The sequence below is a fragment of the Oncorhynchus clarkii genome, chromosome 26 (genome assembly GCF_045791955.1).
Source record: "Oncorhynchus clarkii lewisi isolate Uvic-CL-2024 chromosome 26, UVic_Ocla_1.0, whole genome shotgun sequence".
NCBI classification, from domain to species: domain Eukaryota; kingdom Metazoa; phylum Chordata; class Actinopteri; order Salmoniformes; family Salmonidae; genus Oncorhynchus; species Oncorhynchus clarkii.
This window is the reverse complement of record NC_092172.1, coordinates 29,649,155-29,668,312: the sequence shown is the minus strand read 5'-3', so window position 1 is coordinate 29,668,312 and position 19,158 is coordinate 29,649,155.

Here is a 19,158-nt window from a genome sequence, read left to right as displayed (position 1 = left end):
TCCCTATGTTTGAGTTTTTTTTTTTTTACAGCACATTAATCAATGTTTCAGTAAAAGTGCCGGTTTTAGCCAGCCGGCTAATTTTCAACCGCAGTCCCGGGGCAGATTACTAACAACTATTACAATTACAATACAGACAAACAATGAGCAGTGAGCACATGCAGAACAACGTAGGACAAGCAACACGTAGCATGCACTTCTACCACTCCTTTCTTTAAAAAAAGCTTGTATTCAAAGATTCAGTCATTTTCATGGCTCCATCTAATTCCAGATCACTCAATTGAAGACAAACATAGGATGACCTGTTCAAATGTGCTGTGTTTCTGGTTCATGAATGCATGTGCTCACTACTCACACAGGCTGCCATTAAACTAGATATATGAGTTCTGTCACTTTGTGGTAAGCAGCATTAAATAATGTACAGAAATTCCTCAGCGAGCTCTTTTTATGACACAAGCTGTCTGCATCCATCTTCAGTAGAGTTGAATGGAGAGACAGCTAACTGATGAATTGATTATAAGTTCAGGCTTTGAAGCCTTCGCTGTGTTTTCCCCGCTGCGACTGATTACTCATATTTATAACCCCGGACCATTTAACTGGGCCTGCTGTTAGGTCTGCTGTAACCGCAATATATGGCTCAGCAATTGGTCCTTGTTTAACCTTGGTGATTGTAAAGCTGTCATTCAGGAATAATGTAATATTCACCTTGATGAAGGATGCCAAATATGGGTCATACAGGTTCGACTGAAACAGAGAGAAATTGGAAACTCTGGAGTTTGGTTCTGTGTCTGCAGGAGATTAGTAGAGACTAGAGATAATATACTTAGGATATTACTTGCTGGTCCCGGAGCTGTCGGTCGGTGTGTGACTGACTGCTTCTGAACTCCCAATGAGAATACACAGGGCAAGAGCCTCTCAATTCTTCCTTTTCCACGTCCTCTCCGTGTTACTATGACTTCCTTAGGGGACTTCCTGTATCTAATATGTGATTTACTGTTAGCAGGAACAGCTTTGATGTACTGTGTGAATTGTTATTTTGTGCAAGGATCCTCCTCTCCCTCTCTCTCTCCCCACCCCCCCTCTCTCTCTCTTTCTCTCCTCCCTTATCCCCCCTCTCTCCCGCCCTCTCTTTCTTCTTCCCTATCCAAATAAATGATTCCATCCCTCCATCTTTTGAATCCGTTTTGCAAGTGGAAAAAATATCTGACCCCTATCCACTTACTGCATGACAATACATTCATATTGTTGACTTTGTCCTGATGTAATATTGTTTTCTCCGTTTGTGCAAAGCGCATAATTCTCAATCAGTGTAATTTCTGTGTGTGTGTGACAAGGATGCACTAACGTTGCCATACTCAGAGCTGGAGAGGGAGAGAGCCCTGAGCCTTATAGTTTATTTGATTATAGCTGTATCTGCTGAACACACTGGATGCTAATGGCTTTCTCCCATTATTACAACGGCTAGCCTGCCTAGCTACAGTCTTTCCTAGCGTGACTGTCTGTGTTCAGCAGGTCACATCAGGTACACCTAGAATTTGACTGCGAGCATGTCTCAATTTGGCCTTCCTGTATAGCTAAAAACAAATGGATCTGACTGCATCATGGACCACAATAAGTAACTATTTTCCAGGAATATGAATACTTTTCCTTAATAGTGTCCATCTTACAATAAAAATACATCTTCATAGTTTTTGATGGATTTATGGCACAGGGTCTTCTCCTAATAATTATTCCTGAAGGACTAATAACTAGCTTAGTTTCAGGTCATGTCTCCACTCTACCTGTGTCCAGCTGTGTCCATGCCTATTAGTCCGTACCTGGCCCTCTAGCCCTAGCATGGTGTGGTGTGATTGACAGGTGAAGGCTCTCACCTGTCATTGGCTGGCAGGGTTGTAAGTGGGATCTCTGGCGCCAGTCCAGTCTAAACAGGGCTTCACCCTACTGTGTCTGTCTCAACAGGTCTGCTGCTGCTCCACGCTCAGCACATCCCGGCACAGCCACACACACTGAGGAACTAGTCATCCATCACTCACTCTGACACACACACAGATACAGACTGATATACACACACACGCACGCAAAACACCATTCTCAACATCAACAGTAAAGAGGTGACTCCGGGATGCTGGCCCTCTAGGTAGAGTTCCTCTGTCCAGTTTCTGTGTTTTTTTTCCCATCTTAATCTTTTATTTTTATTGACCAGTCTGAGATATGTCTTTTTCTTTGCAACTCTGCCTAGAAGGCCAGCATCCTGGAGTCACCTCTTCACTGTTGACGTTGAGACTGGTGTTTTGCAGGTACTATTTAATGAAGCTATTTGTTTCTCAAACTAGACACTTGTTTAGTTGTGCACCAGGGCCTCTCACTCCTCTTTATATTCTGGTTAAAGCCAGTTTGCGCTGTTCTGTGAACGGAGTAGTACACAGCATTGTATGACATCTTCAGTTTCTTGTCAATTTCTCGCAAGGATTAGCCTTAATTTCTCAGAACAAGAATAGACTGATGAGTTTCAGAAGAAAGTTATTTGTTTCTGGCCATTTTGAGCATGTAATCGAACCCACAAATGCTGATGCTCCAGAGACTCAACTAGTCTAAAGAAGGCCAGTTGTAGCTTCTTTAATCAGCACGACAGTTTTCAGCTGTGCTAACATAATTGCAAAAGGTTTTTCTAATGATCAATTAGCCTTTTAAAATGATAAACTTGGATTAGCTAACACAACGTGCCATTGGAACACAGGAGTGATTGTTGCTGATAATGCGCCTATGTAGATATTCATTTACAACATTAACAATGTCTAACCTGTATTTCTGATCAATTTTATGTTATTTTAATGGACAAAAAAATGGCTTTTCTTTCAAAAACAAGGACATTTCTAAGTGACCCCAAACTTTTGAACGATAGTGTACATACATACACACATATGCACACATACGAGCACACTCACACATTATGAGGCTTGGGGTATCAGTTCTCATGTCTCTCTCTATGTCACAGTGTGAGCGATAGGAGGGAGGGAAGGGGGGCAGGACTGTGTGTGAGTGATGCAGGAGCCAGACCATCTGTTTGGCTGGGTCAGAGTGTGCTGATATCCCCTCTGTCTTGAACACACACATACAAACTGATACACACACACAGACACAGACACACACAGACACAGACAGACACACACACACACACACACACACACACACACACACACACACACACACATACAAACTGATACACACACACAGACACAGACACACACAGACACAGACAGACACACACACACACACACACACACACACACACACACACACACACACACACACACACACACACACACACACACACACACACACACACACACACACACACACACACACACACACACACACACACACACAGCACCGCTGCAGATGTTTCAGTTGTTTTTAGGTCAGTGTTGTTTTGGGTTCCATTCCTCCGTTTAGAGCTGAGGGATTAACATGGTGGTTCACTGAGGGACATCTGAAGAAGTGTTAGTTTGGACTGATGCTGAGGGTCACTCTTGTTCAAACACGTCTCAACCCTAGCATGGTTCATACAAAGATTGTTAATCTGCTTATCATGCTTGTGTTTGAAAACAGTACATGGAAGGATGTATGTTGGCTTGTCTCCTTCAGTCATCTCTGTCCATGATTTACTTGGAATTATTCAAAACCGTTTTTCACGTTTGACTGATTGTCCGTTGTTTCCTTGTGCCTGCTATAGCCATGACTCACTGTGACTGACTGGTGCTAAGGAGACCTGTAGGTGCAGTGAGTCTGCTCTCTCTCTTCTCTGCTTCTGGACTCTGTTGTCTCCAGTTTATCTCCAGTCAGCTGGCAGAGGAAGTCTTGTCTGGTTAGGCTGGATCTGATTCAGAAGTCTTATCTAAGTGTGTCAGGGCTGGGTAGCTGGGTAGTGACAGACAGACAGCTATCAGCCTAGCTCTGGCCTGCCTCAGACCACCCCACACATCTAACAAATGGCAATGACCATAGGAGTTGGCTATGCAGCAGGAACAGATCTGGGACCTGGCTACCCCACATTATTATGGAGAATTTAAAGTTGTCCGTTGTATTAACTTAGCCTAAGGCCTGACAGACAAATAGTAATAATACAAAATATCAATATTTTGATGTTTCCTGATGATAGGAAACCTCCATGTCTGTTTAAAAATGTCCCTTTGTCTTTTTTTAACTCACTGTCTATCACTAATGAGGAACGCCTGGAACCTCAAAAAGTTATTATTCTTCACTATGTTTGGAGGTGGGGCCTAGATAGAGCTGTGAATGGAACGCTGTTGACTTACTGGTGGAGAGAGCTGGGCTGCGACCGCCATTACTGGATAGTCATTCCAGGTCGGATCATCATTGGAGCGCTGGAGAAACCAGGAAACCAGAGACAGGCCAAATAAACAAGCATGTCAGCCATAGCATGGCCCTCTGACCTCTCCTGTCCCAACTGTTTTCATATCTTCTCAAGGCCTAATGCTGAGAACAAGTGACACTTCTTGTTTGTAAGTTGTGGGTCTCCATTTCTGTGTTATCATTCCCTCTGTCTCCTTTCCTCTCTCTCTCTCTCTCTCTCTCTCTCTCCCTCTCTCTCTCTCTCTCTCTCTCTCTCTCTCTCTCTCTCTCTCTCTCTCTCTCTCTCTCTCACTTTGCTGACCCACTGTTTTCTTTCCACTAACCCAGAAGACCAGACGATCTTGGAATAGGAAGAAACAAGAATCCAGAAGTGAGTTATTACATTCATTAGTCAAGGGAGGATATTTTTTGTAATTATTCTAGCACAATTCTGATCAAGCTACTGTTTATCATCTGTCTGTGTTGATCCTAAATCATCATTTAACCTGTGTTGGACATCATTTAACCTGTGTTGATCCTGGATCATCATTTAACCTGTGTTGAACATCATTTAACCCGTGTTGATCCTGGATCATCATTTAACCTGTGTTGATCCTGGATCATCATTTAACCTGTGTTGAACATCATTTAACCTGTGTTGATCCTGGATCATCATTTAACCTGTGTTGACCATCATTTAACCTGTGTTGATCCTGGATCATCGTTTAACCTGTGTTGACCATCATTCAACCTGTGTTGATCCTGGATCATCGTTTAACCTGTGTTGATCATCATTTAACCTGTGTTGATCCTGGATCACCATTTAACCTGTGTTGATCATCATTTAACCTGTGTTGATCCTGGATCATCATTTAACCTGTGTTGATCCTGGATCATCTTTTAACCTGTGTTGATCCTGGATCATCGTTTAACCTGTGTTGATCATCATTTAACCTGTGTTGATCCTGGATCATTGTTTAACCTGTGTTGATCCTGGATCATCGTTTAACCTGTGTTGACCATCATTTAACCTGTGTTGATCCTGGATCATCGTTTAACCTGTGTTGATCAACATTTAACCTGTGTTGATCCTGGATCACCATTTAACCTGTGTTGATCCTGGATCATCGTTTAACCTGTGTTGATCTTGGATCATCATTTAACCTGTGTTGATCCTGAATCATAGTTTAACCTGTGTTGACCATCGTTTAACCTGTGTTGATCCTGGATCATCATTTAACCTGTGTTCATCCTGGATCATCGTTTAACCTGTGTTGATCCTGGATCATCATTTAACCCGTGTTGATCCTGGATCATTGTTTAACCTGTGTTTATCATCATTTAACCTGTGTTGATCCTGGATCATCGTTTAACCTGTGTTGATCATCATTTAACCTGTGTTGATCCTGGATCATCATTTAACCTGTGTAGATCCTGGATCATCGTTTAACCTGTGTTGATCCTGGATCATCATTGAACCTGTGTTGATCCTGGATCATCATTTAACCTGTGTTGATCCTGGATCATCGTTTAACCTGTGTTGATCCTGGATCATCATTTAACCTGTGTTGACCATCATTTAACCTGTGTTGATCCTGGATCATCGTTTAACCCGTGTTGATCATCATTTAACCTGTGTTGATCCTGGATCATCATTTAACCTGTGTTGATCCTGGATCATCGTTTAACCCGTGTTGATCATCATTTAACCTGTGTTGATCCTGGATCATCATTTAACCTGTGTTGATCCTGGATCATCGTTTAACCTGTGTTGATCCTGAACATTGTTTAACCTGTGTTGACCATCATTTAACCTGTGTTGATCCTGGATCACCATTTAACCTGTGTTGATCCTGGATCATCGTTTAACCTGTGTTGATCTTGGATCATCATTTAACCTGTGTTGATCCTGGATCATCGTTTAACCCGTGTTGATCATCATTTAACCTGTGTTGATCCTGGATCACCATTTAACCTGTGTTGATCCTGGATCATCGTTTAACCTGTGTTGATCTTGGATCATCATTTAACCTGTGTTGATCCTGAATCATAGTTTAACCTGTGTTGACCATCATTTAACCTGTGTTGATCTTGGATCATCATTTATCCTGTGTTGATCCTGGATCATCGTTTAACCTGTGTTGATCCTGGATCATCATTTAACCTGTGTTGATCCTGGATCATCGTTTAACCTTTGTTGACCATCATTTAACCTGTGTTGATCCTGGATAATCGTTTAACCTGTGTTGATCCTGGATCATCATTTAACCTGTGTTGATCCTGGATCATCGTTTAACCCGTGTTGATCCTGGATCATCGTTTAACCTGTGTTGACCGTCATTTAACCTGTGTTGATCCTGGATCATCGTTTAACCTGTGTTGATCCTGGATCATCATTGAACCTGTGTTGATCCTGGATCATCATTTAACCTGTGTTGATCCTGGATCATCGTTTAACCTGTGTTGATCATCATTTAACCTGTGTTGATCCTGGATCATCATTTAACCTGTGTTGATCCTGGATCATCGTTTAACCTGTGTTGATCCTGGATCATCGTTTAACCTGTGTTGATCCTGGATCATCGTTTAACCTGTGTTGACCATCATTTAACCTGTGTTGATCCTGGATCATCATTTAACCTGTGTTGATCCTGGATCATCGTTTAACCTGTGTTGATCCTGGATCATTGTTTTACCTGTGTTGATCCTGGATCATCATTTAACCTGTGTTGATCCTGGATCATCGTTTAACCTGTGTTGACCATCATTTAACCTGTGTTGATCCTGGATCATCGTTTAACCTGTGTTGATCATCATTTAACCTGTGTTGATCCTGGATCATCTTTTAACCTGTGTTGATCCGGGATCATTATTCAGCCTAGACAGCTAATTGTATAAAATAAATAAATAGCATAGATCTGTGTCTGGACAGTGGACACCGCCTATCGTTCATGTCCATGGTTTTCAGCCCTGTCACCCGTAACATTCCATTACTCCACTACTCCCCTCTCACCCTAATCAATAAGATGTAGATGGATCAGTAGCAGCTGCCATGGAGGTTCTATAGAGGTGAATATACAGTCCCTTCTACTGGCCAGCCAGCTGGAACTCTGCTGCTAACCTGTAGGCCTGGGAATCAGCAGACACATCACACATGTTGGGGGGCGGGGGGATAGAAAGTTAATGGTGTCAATCATTGATAACTGGGCGGAGCCAGGGGCTGTTAATGGTTTTCCCCCGAGAGGGGAGGGGACAAGGGGAGGAGATGGAGGGAGAAAGCAGGGGGATAATGGGGGTGTTGTAATAGGAGGGGAGGGGACAGGAGAAAGAGGAGAGAGACAGAGCGATGAGGGGAGGGAGGAGGGGGACGGAGGGAGGAGGGGGAGGGGTGTGTAACAGGAGAGGTGGTGTTCAGGGAGGAAGCAGTAAGTGTGCAAGCTGTCATGCTGTAGGAGAGTGTGCTCCAGTGAGCTGCATCTGCTGGCAGCCACAGAGGCCATGCCTTGGGGTTCAGGGTTAGAGGTCACGGGGCTAGTCATCCCTCTCTAGGGTGAAGGTATCAGATATCCATCCTCACTAACTCAATAGAATAGAAGAGACAACTCACACGACTCCATTCACCATTCACTATACTACTGACTTTATAGAATGAGATGTAGTGATTATACTAGACCTTTATGGAGCTTTGTGTTTTGTTATGTTATTGTTTACCAAATGAATGTCAAGTAAATCTGTGGTCAATACCATGGCTTAGTTTGGGTTCTGCCACACTGCAATAACATCATTGAGCGCAGTGTCCCACCTTTTTATTCAATAAACTTCCTTATACCAGAGACAGAGCTTTAATGAGTGTGTTTCTAAAGGCTTGATCCTCTCATTTCCTTCACTTCTTGAAACCTTGTTTCGGTCTCTGAGTTGCCACCATCTTAGTTCCTCATCTTAGTTCAGTGGGATAGGGGAGGTCCAGAGGGGCGGGGCAGCCCTGTGAACCAGACAAGGGAGCACTTCCTGTTCCAATCCCCAGTCAGACGTAAATAAACTCAACCTGTTTCTATGCTGGTAGCCCATCTACAGCAGTCTGTCCTGGAGGTCAGGACCACGTCCTCCTTTGACCTAACCACCATCTCTCATGTCATGGAGCCACCCTACCTGACGTTTGTTTTCCCTTGCTGCACTATCTGATCCAGTGTCCACTTTCTGTCTTTCATATTTTAAAGGCAGGGGGATAAGACCCTGCAGCGCCTCTCTCACTCAGACACGACACACTCCCCTGATATCCCCACCAAAAAAAGTCTGGCAACGTCTGTGACCCCTCTGCGCTTCTCCCTCTGTGACCACTAATGGTTTAGTTTGTGTCAGATCACATTTCAATTTTCCCCCTCAATTTTTCCAGGACAACTTTCCCTGTTGCACGACTTTAACCAGTCATGAGCTCACATGTTTACGTTTCGATGCAGAGAGTTTGCCACTGGCTCTCAAATAAAACATAGCTGAGATGGACTGTGTTTATGGTACAGCGGGGACTGTCAGAAACACTCGCCAGCAGATCTGTCCAGTACCGTAGGTATTTGGGGTAAGTAGGGGTAGGTATGGGTGGGTATTGGGGGTATTTGCAGTCTCATTTGACAGTTGTCAAGGCCTGGCTCCTGGGTCCCTAGTGTGGCTGATTGGTGACTGGCATATGGCTTAAAAACAAAAATCTATTTTTTGAGTGAGAAGTAGGCATTGATCTGAAGCCAAAGAAGATAGTAAATTCACGAGCACCACAATGCCTAATCCACCCATGCTCTACCAAGGTTTTTCAGCACAAAGCTTTCACCTACTACAAACCTTCTCAAACAGCCTAATTCATACTCTTCACAGTACCAGTCAAATGTTTGAACACACCTCTCATTCAAGGGTTTTTCTTTATTATGACTATTTTCTACATTGTAGAATAATAGTGAAGACATCAAAACTATGAAATAACACATATGACATCATGGAGTAAACTGTAACGAGTGCGCTGAAAGTCAGGAAGCAAATTCAGTGAGTGTCTTAATAAATAAACATAACATAATCCAAAACAAGAAAACACAAACAACGCACAGACAAGGAACAGAAACAATGACTCCTGGGGAAGGAACCAAATGGAGTGACATATAAAGAAAGGGCAGGTAATCAAGGAAGTGATGGAGTCCAGGTGAGTGTCATAATGTTGCGCGTAACAATTGTTGCGCGTAACGATGGTGACATGTGTGCGCCATAACGAGCAGCCTGGTGACCTAGAGGCCAGAGAGGGAGCACACCTGACATAAACAAAAAAAGTGTTAAACAAATCAACAAATATTTGATATTTGAGATTCTTCAAAGTAGCCACCCTTTGCCTTGATGACAGCTTTGCACACTCTTGGCATTAGTTGGTTTAGATTCAACATAGCTAACTGTTTCCTTGTATGCCAACTCATTTTATCAGCTACAGTTTGTGGGATTCTGATCTGAGGAAATGTAGACTAGCATGTGTGGCAGATGGCGCCAGAGAGTAGGGCTGCCGTCTTATCAGCTCTTAACCAACCATGCTATTTTGATTGTCTTTTCAGGTTGTTCTTAAAACTTGTTTTGTACATAATGTTGCTGCTACCGTCTCTTATGACCGAAAAGAGATTCTGGACATCAGAACTGGGATTACTCACCTCAAGTTGGACGAGGTGTTCTTCTCAATGAGTCGGACGCAAGGGAAATACCAAAGACGCCCAACCAGGCCCAGATCCCCGTGATTTACTGGAAAAGGAAAGTTTGGGGTCACTTAGAAATGTCCTTGTTTTTGAAAGAAAAACAATTTTTTGTCCATTAAGATAACATAAAATTGATCAGAAATACAGTGTAGACATTGTTAATGTTGTAAATTACTATTGTAGCTGGAAACGACCAATTTTTCTATGGAATATCTACATAGGCGTACAGAGCCCCATTATCAGCAACCATCACTCCTGTGTTCCAATGACATACTGTGTTAGCTAATCCAAGTTTATCATTTTAAAAGGCTAATTGATCATTAGAAAACCATTTTGCAATTATGTTAGCACAGCTGAAAACTGTCATGCTGATTAAAGAAGCAATACAACTGGCCTTCTTTAGACTAGTTGAGTATCTGGAGCATCAGCATTTGTGGGTTCAATTACAGGCTCAAAATGCCCAGTAACAAAGACCTTTCTTCTGAAACTCATCAGTCTATTCTTTTCTGAGAAATTAAGGCTATTCCATGAAAGAAATTGCCAAAAAACTGAAGATCTCATACAATGCTGTGTACTACTCCGTTCACAGAACAGCACAAACTGTCTCTAACCAGAATAGAAAGAGGAGTGGGAGGTCCCGGTGCACAATTGAACAAGAGGACAAGTACATACCCCAACCAGAAGCCATGGATTACAGGCAACATCCACACTGAGCTAAAGGCTAGAGCTACGGCTTTCAAGGAGCGGGACTCTAACCCAGAAGCTTATAAAAAATCCCGCTATGCCCCCCGACGAACCACCAAACAGGCAAAGCGTTGTCATGACATTGGCCTAGGGGTTAGGTTTATGAAAGTCATAAATACCTCTTCCCCCCTTTTTCCTCTCTCTACCATACTGATGTTACATTTGCAAAAACCTTGGTTAACATAGAGATTCTGGGAACATCAAAAGGTGGGGGGAAATGAGCTATATTCTGGTAACCGAACAATTGAACATATGCGGTGGTACTTAATAATGAATATGATGTCAGTTTGGTTGTCATCTGGGACATTCTCATCAATGATATGATGACATAAACTCTACAGTGGAAAGTCTACACATCAGAGTTTTCGGATTCACATGTAATTGTTGTTCAATTTAAATATTTGAATATGAAATTATTTGTGATGGGATGAAATGTGATTTTAGCTTCTAAAATGTGAGATTTTGGTTTTCATAAGACAGGGCTCTGCTCAATCAGTGAAGGGCTCTGCCCCTGTGAAGGGACATGGGCTATAAAACTTTTCAAACACGCCCTCCTCTCCCTTCCTATATAAGCCCTTGTCAGTGAAGGGCTAAGCCCCCGTTATGATTTAATTATGTGTATGTGTAATTCTGTGTGATTAGTTAGGTATTTAGTAAATAAATGATTAAACCCAATTTTGTATTGCTTGATTTAAATTGTTAGCCAGGGTTTGTGCAGATAACCAAGAATTTACAACTTTCAGATGAGACTGAATTAAGACGAAGATTAATATTGACTGCCATTGATGGAAAATATTACTAGGTCTTTAAGAGTTTATTCAGAAGATAACAGCTCTATAAATATTATTTTGTGGTGCCCTGACTCTCTAGTTAATTACATTTACATGATTAGCTCAATCAGGTAACATTAATTACGGAGAAATTATTTTATAGAAAAGCATGTCATATCACTTAATCCGGCATAGCCAAAGACACAACAGCATCAATACAGGAATAAGATCGAATCGCACTACACTGGCTCTGACACTCGTTGGATGTGGCAGGGCTTGCAAATTATTACAGACTTCAAAGGGAAGTACAGCCGAGAGCTGCCTGGTAACACAAGCCTACCAGACAAGCTAAATAACTTATATGCTCGGCTGCGAGGCAAGTAACACTGAAACTTGCATGAGAGCACCAGCTGTTCCAGACGATTGTGTGATCGCGCTCTCCATAGCCGATGTGAGAAAGACCTTTAAACAGGTCAGACGAATTACCAGGAAGTCTCCCTGTCTGAGTCTGTAATACAGAAATGTTTAAAGCAGACCGCCATAGTCCCTGTGCCCAAGAACACTAAGGTAACCTGCCTAAATGACTACTGAACCGTAGCACTTACGTTTGTGGCCATGAAATGCTTTGAAAGGCTTATCATGGCTCACATCCAAACCATTATCCCAGAAACCCTAGACCCACTCCAATTTGCATACCGCACCAGCAGATCCACAGATGATGCAATCTCCATTGCACTCCACACTGCACTTTTCCACCTGGACAAAAGGAACACCTACAGTGAGGGAAAAAAGTATTTGATCCCCTGCTGATTTTGTACGTTTGCCCACTGACAAATAAATTATCTGTCTATCATTTTAATGGTAGGTTTATCTGAACAGTGAGAGACAGAATAACAACAAAAAGATCTAGAAAAACGCATGTCAAAAATGTTATAAATTGATTTGCATTTTAATGATAGAAATAAGTATTTGACCCCCTCTCAATCAGAAAGATTTCTAGCCCCCTATTGTCCTTTATACAGGTATCAAGCTGAGATTAGGAGCACACTCTTAAAGGGAGCGCTCCTAATCTCAGTTTGTTACCTGTATAAAAGACACCTGTCCACAGAAGCAATCAATCAATCAGATTCCAAACTCTCCACCATGGCCAATACCAAAGGGCTCTCCAAGGATGTTAAGGACAAGATTGTAGCCCTACACAAGGCTGGAATGAGCTACACGACCATCACCAAGAAGTTTGGTGAGAAAGTGACAACAGTTGGTGCGATTATTCGCAAATGGAAGAAACACAAAAGTACTGTCAATCTCCCTCGGCTTGGGGCTCCATGCAAGATCTCACCTCGTGGAGTTGCAATGATCATGAGAACGGTGAGGAATCAGCCCAGAACTACACGGGGGATCTTGTCAATGATCTCAAGGCAGCTGGGACCATAGTCACCAAGAAAACAATTGGTAACACACTGCGCCGTGAAGGACTGAAATCCTGCAGCGCCCGCAAGGTCCCCCTGCTCAAGAAAGCACATATACATGCACGTGTGAAGTTTGCCAACGAACATCTGAATGATTCAGAGGACAACTGGGTGAAAGTGTTGTAGTAAGATGAGACCAAAATGGTGCTCTTTGGCATCAACTCAACTCGCCGTGTTTGGAGGAGGAGGAATGCTGCCTCTCCCCAGCCGCCTCCTCCGAGCATGCGCAGACCAGCTGGCTGGTGTGTTACCGGAAATATTCAATCAATCCTTATCCTCAGTCTGCTGTTCCCATATGCCTCAAAAGGGCCACCATTGTTCCTGTTCCCAAGAAAGCTAAGATAACTGAGCTAAACGACTACCGTAGCACTCACTTCCGTCATCATGAAGTGCTTTGAGAGACTAGTCAAGGACCATATCACCTCCACCCTACCTGACACCCTAGACCCACTCCAAGTTGCTTACCGCCCAAATAGGTCCACAGACGATGCAATCTCAACCACACTGCACACTGCCCTAACCCATCTGGACAAGAGGAATACCTATGTGAGAATGCTGTTCATCGACTACAGCTCAGCATTTAACACCATAGTACCCTCCAAACTCATCATCAAGCTCAAGACCCTGGGGCTCGACCCCGCCCTGTGCAACTGGGTACTGGACTTCCTGACGGGCCGCCCCCAGGTGGTGAGGGTAGGCAACAACATCTCCACCCCGCTGATTCTCAACACTGGGTCCCCACAAGGGTGCGTTCTGAGCCCTCTCCTGTACTCCCTGTTCAGCCACGACTGCGTGGCCATGCACGCCTCCAACTCAATCATCAAGTTTGCAGACGACACTACAGTGGTAGGCTTGATTACCAACAACGACGAGACGGCCTACAGGGAGGAGGTGAGGTCCCTCGGAGTGTGGTGTCAGGAAAATAACCTCACACTCAACGTCAACAAAACTAAGGAGATGATTGTGGACTTCAGGAAACAGCAGAGGGAGCACCCCCCTATCCACATCGATGGGACAGTAGTGGAGAGGGCAGTAAGTTTTAAGTTCCTCGGCGTACACATCACAGACAAACTGAAACGGTCCACCCACACAGACAGCAAGGTGAAGAAGGCGCAGCAGCGCTTCAGCGCCGTCATCCCCACCGTCAAACATGGAGGTGGAAAGATTATGCTTTGGGGGTGTTTTTCTGCTAAGGGGACAGGACAACTTCATCGCATCAAAGGGACGATGGACGAGGCCATGTATTGTCAAATCTTGGATGAGAACCTCCTTCCCTCAGCCAGGGCATTGAAGGCGCAGCAGCGCTTCTTCAACCTCAGGAGGCTGAAGAAATTCGGCTTGTCACCAAAAGCACTCACAAACTTCTACAGATGCACAATCGAGAGCATCCTGTCGGTCTGTATCGCCGCCTGGTATGGCAACTGCTCCGCCCACAACCTTAAGGCTCTCCAGAGGGTAGTGAGGTCAGCACAACGCATCACCGGAGGCAAACTACCTGCCCTCCAGGACACCTACACCACCCGATGTCACATGAAGGCCATAAAGATCATCAAGGACAACAACCACCTGAGCCACTGCCTGTTCACCCCGCTATCATCCAGAAGGCGAGGTCAGTACAGGTGCATCAAAGCAGGGACCGAGAGACTGAAAAACAGCTTCTATCTAAATGCCATCAGACTGTTAAACAGCCACCACTAACATTGAGTGGCTGCTGCCAACACACTGACTCAACTCCAGCCACTTTAATAATGGGAATTGATGAAAATTTATGTAAAACATATCACTAGCCACTTTAAACAATGCTACTTAACATAATGTTTACATACCCTACATTACTCATCTCATATGTATATGTATGTACTGTACTCTATATCATCTACTGCATCTTTATGTAATACATGTATCACTAGCCACTATAAACTATGCCACTTTGTTTACATACCCTACATTACTAATCTCATATGTATATACTGTACTCTACACCATCTACTGCATCTTGCCTATGCAGTTCTGTTCCATCACTCATTCATATATCTTTATGTACATATTCTTTATCCCTTTACACTTGTGTGTATAAGGAAGTAGTTTTGGAATTGTTAGGTCAGATTACTTGTTGGTTATTTCTGCATTGTCGGAACTAGAAGCACAAGCATTTCGCTACACTCGCATTAACATCTGCTAACCATGTGTATGTGACAAATAAATTTGATTTGATTTTTGATGACCCCAAGAACACCATCCCCACCGTCAAACATGGAGGTGGAAAGATTATGCTTTGGGGGTGTTTTTCTGCTAAGGGGACAGGACAACTTCATCGCATCAAAGGGACGATGGACGAGGCCATGTATTGTCAAATCTTGGATGAGAACCTCCTTCCCTCAGCCAGGGCATTGAAAATGGATTGTGGATGGGTATTCCAGCATGACAATGATCCCAAACACATGGCCAAGGCAACAAAAGTGTGGCTCAAGAAGAAGCATATTAAGGTCCTGGAGTGGCCTAGCCAGTCTCCAGACCTTAATCCCATAGAAAATCTGTGGAGGGAGCTGAAGGTTTGAGTTGTCAAACATCAGCCTCGAAACCTTAATGACTTGGAGAAGATCTGCAAAGAGGAGTGGGACAAAATCCCTCCTGAGATGTGTGCAAACCTGGTGGCCAACTATGAGAAACGCATGACCTCTGGGTTTTGCCACCAAGTACTAAGTCATGTTTTGCAGAGGGGTCAAATACTTATTTCCCTCATTAAAATGCAAATCAATTCTTAACATTTTTGACATGTGTTTTTCTGGATTTATGTTGATGTTATTCTGTCTCTCACTGTTCAAATAAATCCACCATTAAAATGATAGACTGATAATTTCTTTGTAAGTGGGCAAACGTACAAAATCAGCAGGGGATCAAATACTTTTTTCCCTCACAGTATGTGAGAATGCTATTCATTGACTACAGCTCAGCGTTTAACACCATAGTGTCCTCAAAGCTCATCACTAAGCTAAGGACCCTGGGACTTAACACCTCCCTCACAACTCGATCCTGGACTTCCTGACGGGCCACCCCCATGTGGTAAGGGTAGGTAACAACACATCTACAGTGCTGATCCTCAACACAGGAGCCCCTCAGGGGTGCATGCTTAGTCCCCTCCTGTACTCCCTGTTCACTCATAACTGCACGGCCAGGCATGACTCCAACACCATCATTAATTTTGCTGATGACGCAACAGTGGTAGGCCTGATCACAGACAACAATGAGACAGCCTATAGGGAGGAGGTCAGAGATCTGACTGTGTGGTGCAAGGACAACAACCTCTCCCTCAACGTGATCAAGACAAAGGAGATGATTGTGGACTTCAGGAACAGGAGGACTGAGCATGCCCCCATTCTCATCGATGGGGCTGTAGTGGAGCAGGTTGAGAGCTTCAAGTTCCTTGGTGTCCACGTCCCCAACAAACTAATATGGTCCAAGCACACCAAGACAGTCGTGCAGAGGGCGCGACAAAACCTATTCCCCCTCAGGAGACTGAAAAGTTTTGGCATGGGTCCTCAGATCTTCAAAAGGTTTTACAGCTGCACCATCGAGAGCATCCTGACGGGTTGCATCACTGCCTGGTATGGCAACTGCTCGGCCTCCGACTGCAAGTCACTACAGAGGGTAGTGCGTACAGCCCAGTAAATCACCGTGCCAAGCTTCCTGCCATCCAGGACCTCTATACCAGGCAGTGTCAGAGGAAGGCCCTAAACATTGTCAAACGCACGGCAAGAGTTACCTGAGCACAAAGTCTAGGTCGAAGAGGCTTCTAAACAGCTTCTACCCCCAAGACATAAGACTCCTGAACAGCTTCTCAAATGGCTACCCAGACAATTTGCATTGCCCCCCCCCCACCCACGCTGCTGCTAATCTGTTATTATCTATGCATAGCCACTTTAATAACTCTACCTACATTAACACATTGACTCTGTACCGGTAACCCCTGTATATAGCCCCACTATTGTTATTTACTGCTGCTCTTGAGTTACTGTATTTGTTATTCTTATCTCTTACTTTTTTGGGGGGTATTTTCTTAAAACTTTATTGTTGGTTAAGGGCTTATAAGTAAGCATTTCACTGTAAGTCTACACCTGTTGTATTCGGTGCATGTGACAAATACAATGTGATTTGATTTAATTTGATTTAGCTAGTAGTGTTTGTGCTGAAACTGACATCTGGCTACACACGTAGCTATCTAACCAGTTAGACTGTATCATGCCGGAGTAACTAGATAATAAATGCCCATTGCATGTATTATAAGTTAATAGCATGGCAGTTAAAGTTTGGTGTGGACTATGCACTTTACTTCCTTAGCTAGCTATGCTTTATGGAAGAATGTAGCTAGCTAGGATATATTGTCAACATTGATTGGTACCTTCTTTTATGCTTGTAGCTAATTGGCTATAATAGCAGCCAACGATGTTCGCTAACTTATTTATTTGTGCTCTGATTTAGTTTACACTGACTTCACCATATAAAAAAACATCCTCAGCAAAATATACCTAACTTTATTTGCTTGTAGCTTGATTCTCATCTGACTGGTGCAAGCTAGCTACAGCTGCTAGCATGCTACTAGCTAGCTTCTTCTGTTGCGCAGCAACCAAGTTGTTGGTCCTGTTTCAGAACTGAGATTCGGCTGAAAAGATGTTAGCGTTGTCAAAAATGCTACAAAAAGGTAGCACATCGAAATGAGCACGTGAGCGATACATTTTATAATCTGTTGCACCTAGAAACTTGGTCAAGCCAACATTTTTTTAATCCATTGGTCACTTTATAGACACTATAGTCTCATTTTAATCCATCTAGTTTTTGAGCTAGGTAGGCACAGAAAATACTATTAAAACTGGTAGATGGTTCTCGGTAACAGCCAGACTGTTCATGGGGAGAGGTTGATTTGCTCATTTTCATCGATTGATGTCATATTGGCTTACATATGATGGTAGGGAGCTTCAACCAATGCCTATCAGTGGAGGCTCCTCAGAGGAGGAAGGGGAGAACCATCCTTCTCAGTGAATTTCATAAAAATAAAAATAGTGAAGCATTACAAAGTTATTATTTTAACATAAAACCATACTTAATATTTAATATGTCACCAAATAATGTATTAAAACACATTGTTTTGCAAAACAGGTCTACAGTAGCCTCAACAGCACTCTGTAGGGTAGCACCATGGTGTAGCCGGAGGACAGATATTTTCAATACAAAACCTAGGAGGCTCATGGCACCGCCTTCCATAGACTTACACAGTAATTATGACAACTTCCAGAGGACGTCCTCCAACCTATCAGAGCTCTTGCAGCATGAACTGACTTGTTGTCCACCTGATCAAAGGATCAGAGAATGAATCTAATACTGAAAGAATAAGCTACAGCTAGCTAGCACTGCAGTGCATATAATGTGGTGAGAAGTTGACTCAAAAATAGAAAGACAATAGGTGAACAGCTTTGAAGAAATTAATTTCTTCAAAAAGGAAGGAGAAGCAAGAGAGAGAGAGAAAGAGTGGGAGCTAGCAATATTTTGTATTTTTTTCACTTTCACTTTTGCTTACTTAGGTAGCAAATGCAGCTAGCTAGTTTAGCCTACTCAAACACTTGGATCAAACAGAGAGAGATGCTATGTTACCTAGCTGGCTATGGCTATCCAACACTTGAACTCTTCCAAGTCAAGGTAAGCTTTTGGTTTTATTCATTTATTGCTAACGGCGCACGCCGGTGTAACTGCTAAACTGCTTGCTAACTGTACACTGTACTGCATGACTGTAGCGGGTTTACTAACGCGTTAGTTCTAGTAGCTATGTTGACTGACATTGGCTAATATGGCGACAATGATGTAGGCTATGTGTAGAGGTTAGCGGTTATAATATAAAGGTTTGGCTTGGAAAGGTTTCTTCACCTGGTCACAAACAGCTAATGTGATGTGCACTGAAGTCCACAAGCGAAGGGAAAAGGTGGGAGGAGGAGAGCATGTAGATGTGAGAAGGAATTATCCAATGATCAAAGGGATAATGTGGTTTGTTTTTGGCTGCCTTGAAATTGAACTGTGTTTGTGTGTGATCAGGGGTGTATTCATTCCACCAATTCTGTT